The sequence below is a fragment of the Ornithorhynchus anatinus genome, chromosome 2 (genome assembly GCF_004115215.2).
Source record: "Ornithorhynchus anatinus isolate Pmale09 chromosome 2, mOrnAna1.pri.v4, whole genome shotgun sequence".
Lineage (NCBI taxonomy): Eukaryota > Metazoa > Chordata > Mammalia > Monotremata > Ornithorhynchidae > Ornithorhynchus > Ornithorhynchus anatinus.
This window is the reverse complement of record NC_041729.1, coordinates 155,700,259-155,712,418: the sequence shown is the minus strand read 5'-3', so window position 1 is coordinate 155,712,418 and position 12,160 is coordinate 155,700,259. Positions and strand designations below refer to the sequence as shown.

The 12,160-nt window shown below is 45.4% G+C and overlaps 1 long non-coding RNA gene across 1 annotated transcript in view; it reads right to left on the bottom strand.

The window, feature by feature from the left end:
- The window catches only part of LOC120638238, a 322,336-nt gene that overhangs the window by 20,003 nt on the left and 290,173 nt on the right, over positions 1–12,160 (bottom strand). The window lies entirely within an intron of this gene.

Below are 12,160 nucleotides of genomic sequence, written 5' to 3'. Positions count from 1 at the left end.
CCGCCTCTTTTCTCTCCCCGCTCCAGTCCACACTTCAATCTGCTGCCCAGATCGATTTTCTCCAAAAGGTTCAGTCCATGCCTCACCACTGCTCAAGCACTTTCGGGAGTTGCCCATCCACTTCCGCATCAAACATTCATTCAATAGTATTTGTTGAGCGCTTACTATGTGCAGAGCACTGTACTAAGCGCTTGGAATGTACAAATCGGCAACAGATAGAGGCAGTCCCTGCCCTCTGACAGGCTTACAGTCTAATCGGGGGAGACGGGCAGACAAGAACAGTGGCAATAAATAGAGTCAAGGAAACAGAAACTGCTTACCGTCAACTTTAAAGCAGTCCGTCACCTTGCCCCGTCCTACCTCACCTCACTGCTCTTCTATCACACCCGGCCCACACCCTTCGTTCCTCTAACGTCAACCTACTCCCCGTGCCTCCATCTTGTCTCTCTCGCTGCTGACCTCTTGCCCGCACCATGCCTCTGTCTGGGACCCCCTCCCTCTTCGTATCCAACAGAAAATTACCCTCCCACCTTTATAACCTTCTCGAAGGTACCTCTCCTCCAAGAGGCCTTCCTTGACTAAATCCTCATTTCCTCTTCTCCCACACCCTGATTTGTTCCCTTTATTCACCCCTCCTTCGGCCCCACAGCACCTGTGTCACCTATATACCTACCTATATGTCATTTATTAATTTATATTGATGACTTTCTCCCCCTCTGGCTGCGATCTTGTTGTGGGCAGGGAATGTGTCTACCAATTCTGTTATAGTTTACTCTCCCAAGCACTTAGTGTACTCAATAAATAAATAATAATTAAAAAAATAGATGAATGAAAAATAAAACTCAGTAAGCACTCAATAAATTGAATGATTGGTGGATTGATCCTCGTCCTCATCTGAGTAGCATGGCTTAAGTGGCAAGAGCTTGGGCTTGGGAGTCAGAGGTCATGGGTTCTAATCCCGCCTCCTGCTGTGTGACCTTGGGCAAGCCTCGTCACTTTTCTGTGCCTCAGTGACCTCATCTGTAAAATGGTGATTAAGACTGTGAGCCCCACGTGAGACAACCTGAATACCCTGTATCTACCCCAGCGCTTACAACAGTGTTCGGCACATAGTAATCCCTCAACAAATATCAGAATATTAATAACCTCTAAAATTCCTCGCTCCTTGTCGCCCTCATGCTCAAAATGAAAATCTGGCAACTATGTTCTACCCCAGGCTGTGTTTAGTAATAGTAGTGGCATTTACTGAGTGCTTATTACTGTATTAAGTTCTGGGAAAGAAGTCACAGGTGGAAATTAGGCACAGTCCCTGGCCTCCACAATCTATAAATACGGTGAAATGACTGGAAACGGGAGCAGTAAAACAAGAAAACACTACGACATCATGGAAGTCAAGGGCAAATGCACAAAATAAAAACCCAAATAGTGGGGTGTTGTCGCAAAAGGAGAAGAATTAAATCCCATCGAATGGACGAACAAACAAACGAGTGAATGAATGACACCCCTTAGGGTGGATTTCACCCACAGGTGTGTGTTAGACGGAGGGAGTTAATGGGGGACCCGCAATCTCCCCGCCAACCCACCGAGAAGGCTGACGCTTTGCTGTGTTGTTATGTTTAATGTCTGCCGTTCCTATTGAGGGATTTCCCTTTGCCTCCTTGACTCTCGTTAGAGCCTAACGAAGTTTTGGCTCAAAAAGAGCCTCTCCTATGTCGATGGCAGGGCGCCATGCAGGTCTGACCTTGGCAACCGACTCCCAGTTGTCAGCCGCGACCCAGCCTCGTCTGAGACTTTGTTTCTCCCCGTCCTTCAAACATTGCTTTTGGTAGTGATTTATTGTAGTGTCCTTTTCCCCTGCTAGACTGTAAGCTCTACTAATTCTATTGTACTCTCCCAAGCACCTAGCACAGTGCTGTGCACAGAATAATGTCAGTCAATCATATTTATTGAGTGCTTACTGTGTGCAGAGCACTGTACTAAGCTCTTGAGAGAGTACAGTAGAACAACATAACAGACACATTCACTGCCCGGACGAGCTTACAATCTGGAGACGAGCTCACAGTCTAGAACGCAGAATTGATGCTAGTGATTTATTGATTGTCTGGGAAGGGATCACATCTACCATTTCCAGTGAACTGTACTCTCCCAAACACTTAATGCAGTGCTCTGCACATAGGAAGCACTCAGTACATATAATTGGTTGATTGACTCGTTGGCTGGTACAGTAATACAGCGTCGATCCACTGATTTAAAGTGATCGTTTAGCATGATACTGATGTTGGGTTAGCCATCTCTGGCCTAGTGGATAGAGGCCGGGCCTGGGAGTCAGAAGGACCTGGGTTCTAATCCTGCCTCCGCCACTTGTCTGCTGTGAGACCTTGGGCAAGTCACTTCACTTTTCTGGGCCTCAATTCCCTCTTCTGTAACATGGGGATTATGACCGTAAGCTCTGTGTGGGACAGGAACTCTGCCCAACCCCATCTGCTTGTATTCCCCCCCAGCTCTTAGAACAGTGTTTGCTATATAGTAAGCACTTAACAGATGCCACAATTACGATCGTTAGCGTTATTATTATTATTGTTATCATCGTCTCTGACAAACCCCAAGCTCTTGTTTCCAATCAGTAGATATTTACTGAATACCAGCTGTGTGCAGAGCACTATTGTGGGAAAAGTGCCCTAACTGGGAATTCACCCCCTCCCTCCGCCTTAGCGGCCCACAGCTAGGACACAGGACTGCTAAGCCACAAGGTTGAGGAACGGGAACTGTCCCAATCAGATAGACCTGTATGAGGGGGCTGACCGGTATGAGGGGGCTTCGTAAATGAGACACTGTTGCTATCATTAGTTGTAGGCATTTAGTTTGAGTCCTGCAGAGCCTGCCCTGCTGATTAGGACTGGGACCCCCTCCTTTGTTTGCTCACTGAGCTCCAGCTATGTGAGTATACCCAGTAAAGAGGCAGAACTCATCACTCTGCCTCGTTGTTTGGCCTTCGGCTCGTTGACACCCAATCTAAAGAACCCGGAGCCGCCCTCCGGACGGCGACCCCAGCCGACTTGGGGGGCATCTCCCCTCCACTGTATTAAGTGCATGGGAGGGTACAGTACAAGCAATATAACAGGAGAGGGAAACCAACAGGAAAAACGATCTGGAACGGGTCTTCTTAGCCTTAGGAACGACTTGGGTTTGAGAACTTTGGGAAAATATCGGATAAGAGGACCCTGAAAAACGTGATTGCAAAACTGCGGTGGCACCAGACAGAATCACGCAGCCTGGATCATTGAGAAGTGGTTTTCCAACCATTTAAAAGTGGTTTCCCTCTAGACTATAAGCTCATCGTGGGCAGGAAGCGCGTCTACCATCTATACGTACTCTCCCACATACTCATTACAGTGCACGTGCTCAGTAAATGCCATTTATTGATTTCATGGTTCAAAGCCAATATCTCACATCAAATGTCAAAATAGAGTAATATATAATGAAGTAAGAAATAACAATAAAAGTGGTATTTGTTAAGCCCTTACTGTGTGCCAGGCACTCTACTATGCACTGGGTTGGATACAAGTAAATGGAGTTGGACACAGTCCCTGTCCCACATGGGGCTCACGGTCTCTGTAGCAGCTTAGAGTCTTCTATGAGCTGAAAATCTGAGGTCTTGTCCAATGTAATAATAATAATAATCGTGATGGTATTTGTTAAGCGTTACTATGTGCCAAGCACCGTTCTAAGCAATGGGGTAGATACGAGGTAATCGGGTTGTCTCACATGGGGATCACAGTCTTCATCCCCTTTTAACAGATGAGGTAACTGAGGCACAGAGAAGTTAACTTTGGAGCAGGCTACATGGGTGACACATCAAGAATCTGAAGGCTTTGCATGAGTCGATGAAATGTCTGGAGTTGTTGTGCTGACTCACCCTCTAATGTGCTATAAAACAACTGAATTATTTCAGAATAAATTGGACAAGGAAATCCATCCTGGAGGCCACTGTTGGGTTTTGGTTGAGTCGCTTCCCCCTTGCTCATTGCTCTTCCAGCTTTAGCTACGGAGATTTCATTGTTGTTGCTGTTGTTCATCACTTTCCTATTTTTGATATATTCATTTTTCTGAAGCCATGATGCTTAGGGGCTTTGGTGTCTTATTTTTTCCTTAAGGGAATATTTCAATCAGTGGGATTTACAAGCCTTCTTGTACAGTACACAGTATTAATTATCACTGAGGTAGGCTAAGTTGACTTTCCTGGCTAAACTAGGGAATATGTCCATGAGTATGTTTGTGTGTGTGTGTAATTTTTTCATGTTGCATTTCAAACTACCTTTACTTGAGCCTCCATCACATCCACACACACACACACACACTCGCGCGCGCTCCCACCCTGAAGCAGTTCTCAGTTTCCCTCATCCCTTACTTCCAACTTGCCAATTATTTTATTAATAATTGTAGTATTTGTTAAGCGCTTACTTACTCCAAGCACCGTTCTAAGTGCTGGGGTAACTACAAGGTAATCAGGTTGCCCCGTGTATGGCTCAGAGTCTTAATCCCCATTTTACAGATGAGGTAACTGAGGCCCAGAGAAGTGAAGTGGTTTCCCCAAGGTCACACAGCAGACAAGTGGTGGAGGCAGGATTAGAACCCTTATCCTCTGACTCCCTAGCCCGTACCCTTTCCACTAAGCCCCGCTGTTTCTCACCATCAAGACACCATCAAGTGTGAAGTTCCCTTCATCTCTATTAATCAATCCATAATATTTATTGAATGTCTACTGTGTACAGAGCACTGTACTAAGTGTTTGGGAGGGTTCAGTAGAGTTGTGATCCAAGCACTCAACGAACTCCTTCACCTCCCTATCATTCTCTTCCCCTCACATTTGCCTTCCCCATTTTGCCAGGCACCTCTCAAGAAGGGCGGTGGGGGAGCGGGGTGGATCTTCCTTTTTTTCCCTCAAAATGTTCCCCTTCAACCTATGTCCTGAACTCCATTCCCTCTCATCTCTTAAAAACTCTGTAGCCCACCTCCTTTCACTTACTACCATCCTCAACCTCTCACTTTCCAATGACACCTCCCACTCTGCTTAGTACAGTTCTCTGCACACAATAAGTGCTCAATAAATGTGATTGAATGAATGAATGCCTAATAATAATAATAATTATGATATTTGTCAAGCGCTTGCTATATACAGAGCACTGTTCTAAGCACAGGGTAGTCAGATTGTCCCGCGTGGGGCTCACATTTTGTAATTCCCATTTTTACAGATGAGGTAACTGAGGCACAGAGAAGTTAAGTGAATTGCCCAAGGTCACACAGCAGACAAGTAGTGGGGCCGGGATTAGAACCCACGACCTCTGACTCCCAAGCCCGTGCTCTTTCCACTAAGCCATGCTGCTTCTCTAACATACAAACATGCTTCAGATGTCCCTACTCCAAGAAAGTCCTCTCTGGATCCCTTTTCATCTTCTCACTATCAGCCCATCTCCCTGCTCCCATTTCTAACCAAAGTCTTCCATTTGACTGAATAACTACTGCCATGATTTCAAATGAGAACCAGCGTGGCATAGAGGAAAGAGCACGGCCTTGGGAGTCAGGGGACGTGGGTTCTAATTACGGCTCCGCCACTTGCCTGCTGTGTGACCTTCGGCAAATCTCTTAACTTCTCTGGGCCTCAGTTCCCTTCTCTGTAAAATGGGGATGAAGACTGTGAGCCCCTCGCGGGACAACCTGATCACCTTGTATCTCCCCCAGCACTTAAAACAGGGCTCGGCACATAGTAAGCACCTAACAAATACCATAATTATTATTATTACTATTATAATTCCTGCCCTATCAAGCTTTTCTTGATCTACTGAAATCTGCTTTGCACCCCGTTTGCTTCATCAGAAACAAGGTCATCAATCAGTGGTATTTATTGACCACTTACTGTGTAAAGAGCACTGTAACTGTATTGATTATTATGGTATTTGTTAAGTGCTTACTATATGCCAGGCACTGTTCTAAGCGCTGGGGTGGATACGAGCAAATAAGGTTGGTCACAGTCCCTGTCCTTCGTGGGGCTCATAGTCTCAATCCCCGTTTTATAGAGGAGGTAACTGCGGCCCAGAGAAGTGAAATGACTAGCCCAAGGTCATACAGCAGACAAGGGGCAGAGCTGGGATTAGAACCCATGATCTTCTGACTCCCAGACCTGTGTCCCATCCACTACGACACACTGCTTCTCTGTACTGCACTAAGCACTTGGGAGAATACAACACAATAAAGTCGGTGGACACATTCCCTGTCCACACATGAGCTTTATAGCCAAGCTTAATGGGCTCTTCCCCGAACTAATCCTCATTCTCTGGATACCTCCAACACATTGATCAGTCCCTTCTGTTGGATCGTTATTTAATCTTGGTTCTTTTCTTACCTCCTGGGTTGCTCCATCTCGGGTTCTTTCACTGACACTGAGTCCGCAAGGCTTTGTACTGGGTTCCATGTGCTTCCCTCTTTGGGTTTATTCTCACATTCACTCTCTCTTGAGGAGGTCAGCCAAAAAATAAGAAGCAGCATGGCCTAGGGGAAGGAAGCATAGGCCTAAGGAGACAGAGGACCCGGGTTCAAATGCTGCCTCGACCCTTTGCCTGATGGGTGACCTTGGACAAGTCACAAAACTTTTCTCTGCCTCATTTTCCTCATCTGCAAAGTGGGGATTCAAGAGCTGTTCTCCCTCCTACTCAGACCGTGAGCCTCATGTGGGACAGGGACCGTGTCCTACCCGATTATGTATTTCTACCCCAGCACTTACTACAGTGCTTGACACAAAAACAAGTGCCATTAAAAAAAAAACAAAAAACTTTTTGGTTTTGGTGCCATTTTGGTGGTCCCAGCTTCTCTTCCCAAGCACTCAGCATAATTCTCTGCACAGAGTAGATGTTTAATAAATGCCATCGATTGATTCAGTGACCATCACCCACCCAGAACTAAGAAGCAGACCAGGATGACTTTAGACATCTACCTGTTCCAATTCCAGAAGAAAAATCATTCTCATCATTAGTGCTGGCTCACAGTGTACTGAGGTGTTTTTCCTCTGCAATCTTTGGTTAAGAAATATTTGATTTATACATTTTACATTTATTAATGAGCCCAGTTTTTGTCTTCATTGATTTTTCTGATTGGAGTCAGCAGAAGATAAATTAAAAGGAAATTAAAAGGTTTATCTGCTAAAAAAATAAATCTATCCTCCCAAGTGGCATTTTGGGTGCCAGTGCCAAATATGCAATGTGATTGGTGTAATCTGTTTATGAACCTTGCAGGAGAGTAAACAGACAGTCACACTTTAAAAATCAGCTCTGCACTCTTCAGCATTTACTGTGCCTAAATCTTAATTATTTCAGTAATTTCTGAAGCAAGAATGTTTGATTTTCATTGCCTTAGGATATAAAAGCTCATGAAGAGAATGGAAAAATTAAAGCTGTGAGACTTGGCCAAATGAACCTGAATCCTTGAGGTGCCTGTGTCGGAACCAACCAAAATCTGATTTTTAACTTTTCTGGATCGGTGTACTCAGATGGTTATGCTGATCCAGAAAAGTTGAAAATCAGATCTGCTTTGTGTCTGTCTTTGAATTTGTCTTTGAATGGATGGGTCTGAGATTTATACATTCGGTACAACTCCTGCTTCATTAATCTGAATTGTCAAGTCTATCAGTCGTATTTATTGAGCGCTTACTGTGTGCAGAGTTCAGTACTAAGCCCTTGGGGGAGTACAATAAAACAATAGAAGTGTTCTGATAGTTCTCTCTAGAATCGTTGGGAAGTCAGACTGGAAAGATGATCTATATTAAAAACTTTCTTGGACAACCAATGACCCTGCTCCATTTCTAGCTATTTACATTATTTTTCTCACGGGCTTAATTCTTGGCATAGTTTGTGCTCAGATTTAAGTCAGAGGAATCAGCCAGTCCAATAGTGAGAAACCCCCGGGCCCGAACTCATCTGTAATTTACAGTTCTGGCTCCTCTTCTGTCCTTTTAATTTTTCTGCTTTGAGAGGTGCAAAACCATTTGAGCTACCTGTCCTATTCTTTTTCTTCCCATTCTAAGGGAATAAAAACTTTATAGAGCCACTCATTATTTCAATGACCCAGTTTAGATGTCTCATTTAGAAAACAAAAAATGTTTCAGGTCAAGGAAATATTGGAGATTTTAATTCATTTCAGACAGCTGTGGACCCACAATTTGTTTATGAGGGATGAATGTTTCTGAGGTAAAATGAACTGAAACAGCAAGAGGAAAGCTGATGTTTTGTTCAACACTTGGAAACGGGACTTGAAGTTGATTGATGAAAATCATTCTTTAGAAAATTTCCACTACCTAGTCATTTCAAGCAATCGATCAATCAATAGCATTTATTGACCTCTTACCGTGGTCAGGGAACTGTACTAATTGTTTGGGAGAGTACAAACAACAATATAACCGATAAATTCCTTAACCACAGAGAGCTTACAGTCTAGAGGGGGAGACAAACTGAGACAGAGGTGGAGGTGGTGGAAGCCAGATTGGAGGGAGTCCAGGAGAGAACTGGAGGAGAGAAATTGGAGACAGCGGGTGTAGACGACTCACTCAACGAGAGGAAGGGAAGGAGGGAGATGGGGTGATAACCTGTGGGGGCTGTGGAGTCAAGGAAGGGTTTTTTGGGGGATAGGGGAGACGTGGGCATGTTTGAAGGCAGTGGGGAAGAAGCTAGTAGAGAGTGAACGGTTGAAGGTGGCTGCTAAGGAGGGAAGGAGACAGGGAGGCGAGAGTTTCGATAAGGTGTGAAGAAATGGTGTCCGATGCGCACGTGGAAGGGGTGGCATTTGAGAGGAGGTAGGAGATCTCCTTTGGAGATACTGCTGGGAAAGATGGGAGAGCTGAAGAGGGGGCCGGGAGGGCGAGGGAATGAGAAGGGAGAGGGGCGATTTTAGGGTGCTCACACCTGAAGGTGTTAATTTTCTTAATAAAGTAGATGCCCAAGTCATTGAGAACAAGGGATGGGGGAGACGAAGGGACAGGGAACCCGAAGACGGAGTTAAATATCTGGAACAACTAGCTAGGGTGATGGGCATGGGAATCAATAAGGGAAGAGAAATAGTTTTGCTGGGCAGAGGAGAGGGCAGATTTAAAGCAAGCAAGAATAAACTTGAAATGGACAAAGTCAGCGTGATATTTAGATCTCCTCCAGCAGCATTCTGTGGCTCGAACACAAGAGCGAAGGAAGTGGACGGTGCAAGGGATCCAGGGCTGTGGGTTAGTGGTACGAGAGCTATGAAAGGATCGGGGAGCGAGTGAGTTGAGTTCAGTAGAGAGGGTGGTGTCGAGAGCTTTTATTTGGTCATCAAGAGTGGGTAGATTGGATATGGAGGCTAAGCGGGGGTTGAGAGAGTCGGATGGGATCGAGAGATCGGATGTCTCTGGTGGGATAGCACAGATTTACGGGAAGGAGGAGTGTGCGGAGAGGAGGCAAGTGAGAAGGTTGTGATCAGAGACAGGGATTTCTGAGTTGGTGAGGGTAGAGTTTGTGCAGTGGTTAGAGTTGATGAGACCGAGTGTGTGTCCAATTTGACGAATGTGTGAGGTGGGGACGATCAGGAGGTCAGGGGAGTCTCAATCCCCATTTTACAGATGAGGGAACTGAGGCCCAAAGAAGTGAAGTGACTTGTCCACGGTCCGTCTCCAGACAAGCGGCAGAGTCGGGATTAGAACCCATGAACGTCTGACTCTCAGGCCCGTGTTCTATCCTCTACATCATGCTTTTCAATGTCGTTCTCCCCCTCTAGGCCATACATTCCTTGTGGGCAGGGACTGTGTTTACTAACTCCACTGCATCACGCTCTCCCAAGCTCTTAGTATGGTCCACTGGACACAGTAAGCACTCAGTATATGCCATTGATTAATCGGCCGATTCGCGATCGGAGTATCAAGGAGAATGTTGAAATGTCGTTGCCATTTCTTTAACATTCTTTCTATGTGCGGGATGAGCAGGGAGTCGTTTCTACTCTTCAGGGGTACTTTGGTAAGGTGTACTGTCTGGTCACTATGAAGCTTCAGGGAATAAAGCTGTCCTTGCTTTGACTCCAATCTACAGGATCTCAGAGAAGCAGCCTGGACTAGTGGAAAGAGCCCAGGCCTGGGAGTCAGAAGGACCTGGGTTCTAATCCTGGCTCTGTCTATTGTTTGCTGTGTGATCTTGGGTGAGCCACTTGACTTCTCTGCGCCTCGGCTTCCTCAACTGTAAAATGGGGACTCCATACCTGTTCTCCCGCCTATTTAGACTGTGAGCCCCATGCAGGATAGAGACAGTGTTAAACCTGATTGACCTGTACCTACCCCAGCTCTTAGAAAAGTGTTTGACACATAGTTAGAGCTTAACAGAGGAAGAGCTTAAGAGGGGAAACAGCGTGGCTCAGTGGAAAGAGCCTGGGCTTCGGAGTCAGACGTCATGAGTTCGACTCCCGGCTCTGCCACTTGTCAGCTGTGTGACTGTGGGCAAGTCACTTAACTTCTCTGGGCCTCAGTTACCTCATCTGTAAAATGGAGATTAATTGTGAGCCTCACATGGGACAACCTGATTACCCTGTATCTACCCCAGCGCTTAGAACAGTGCTCTGCACATAGTAAGCGCTTAACAAATACCAACATTATCATTAACAAATAACATAAAAGAAAACATGACAGCCGAAAACTTGTCATTTGTGCTCCTTAGCCTGTTCCCAGCAGAGGGTTCAGTGATTAAGCTGTTGTAGACAGGGAATGTGTTTGTTTATTGTTGTACTGTACTCTCCCAAGCACTTAATACAGTGTTCTTCATACAGCAAGCACTCAATAAGTATGATTGAATCAATGAATGAATCCCTGTGGGCAAGGCCATGAGGGCTGTTGAGATAGTGATTGCTGAGTCAAAAGGACCTTCTTGACCTCAGGGTGGGTCTCAAAAAACTAGACTCCTCGAGTTTTCTGTTGGAAGAGGCCTCGTTGTCCTTCGCTTACAATGCCACAACTCGACCTGCTGCTTGTTTCCCTTCCTCTACATAGATTTTACAGCCAAGTCGCAAAAAATGCCCATTCTTTCTTTCCATCCACCAACTCTGAGGCACCAATTATATAACGGTCCTTACCAGCTGCCAAGCATGTCCACTTCGGTCTTTTTTTATCATTTAGTCTTTTAGAAGTAGTGTAAAATCATTTCTCTATTTTCACTTAACTGTTTTTCCAGTTCCCACACCTGCCAGATGGTGGGCTGCCTAATTTCCCTCCGTTGTTTCCTGCAAATTGTATTCCCTCTAGTCCTCTTCTCCTCCCTTCTCCCCTTCCCAGCGTTCCCTTGCCTTCCAGGGGTCCTGTCAATCAGGGTTATAAAAATCAATCAATCAATGAAGTTAACTGAGTGACTGTTGTGCGGAGAACACTGTGCTGAGAATTTGTGAGTACAGTGAAAGTGAAAAAGAAGATAAAATTAAAAGTAGTTTCAGCGTATAGGAAATGGCGCTCAAGCTCAAGAGGCTTACAGTCGGGAACAGGGAGAAATCGAATTTACTGAGTGCTCGCTGTGTGCGGAGCCCAGTATTAAGCCTATAGGAAGGGACGGTGTAACAGAGTTGGGAGACTCATTCGCTGCCCACGACCAGCTCACAGTCTAGAAAGACGTACGTTCTTTACAAAGAGTAGGGGCAGGAGAAAGAACGAACATCCAATGGAAAAATAGAAAAATAAACATAACTTGGCATGTCGATATATTCTTGAGTGCTAAGAATGGCTGTTGGATTGAAACAATAAGGGAAGCTGCATTGTATAGTGGATAAAGCACAAGTCTGGGAGTCTCAGAAGGTCATGGGTTCTAATCCTAGCTCTGCCACCTGTCTGCTGTGTGGCCTCGGGCAGGTCACTTACCTTCTCTGTGCCTCAGTTACTTCAACTCTAAAATAGGGATTAAGACGCTGAACCCTACGTGGGACGGGGATGGTGTCCAATCCGATTTGCTTGTATCCACCCCAGTGCTTAGTACAGTGCCTGGCACATAGTAAGTGCTTAACAGATAGCACAATTACTATTATCGTTATTATTATTATTACCCGAGAAGAAAGGAAGCGGGAAATTTGATTGGCTGAAGTCTCCTGGAGGAGGTGGGTTTTCCACTGAAGAGTCAAGACA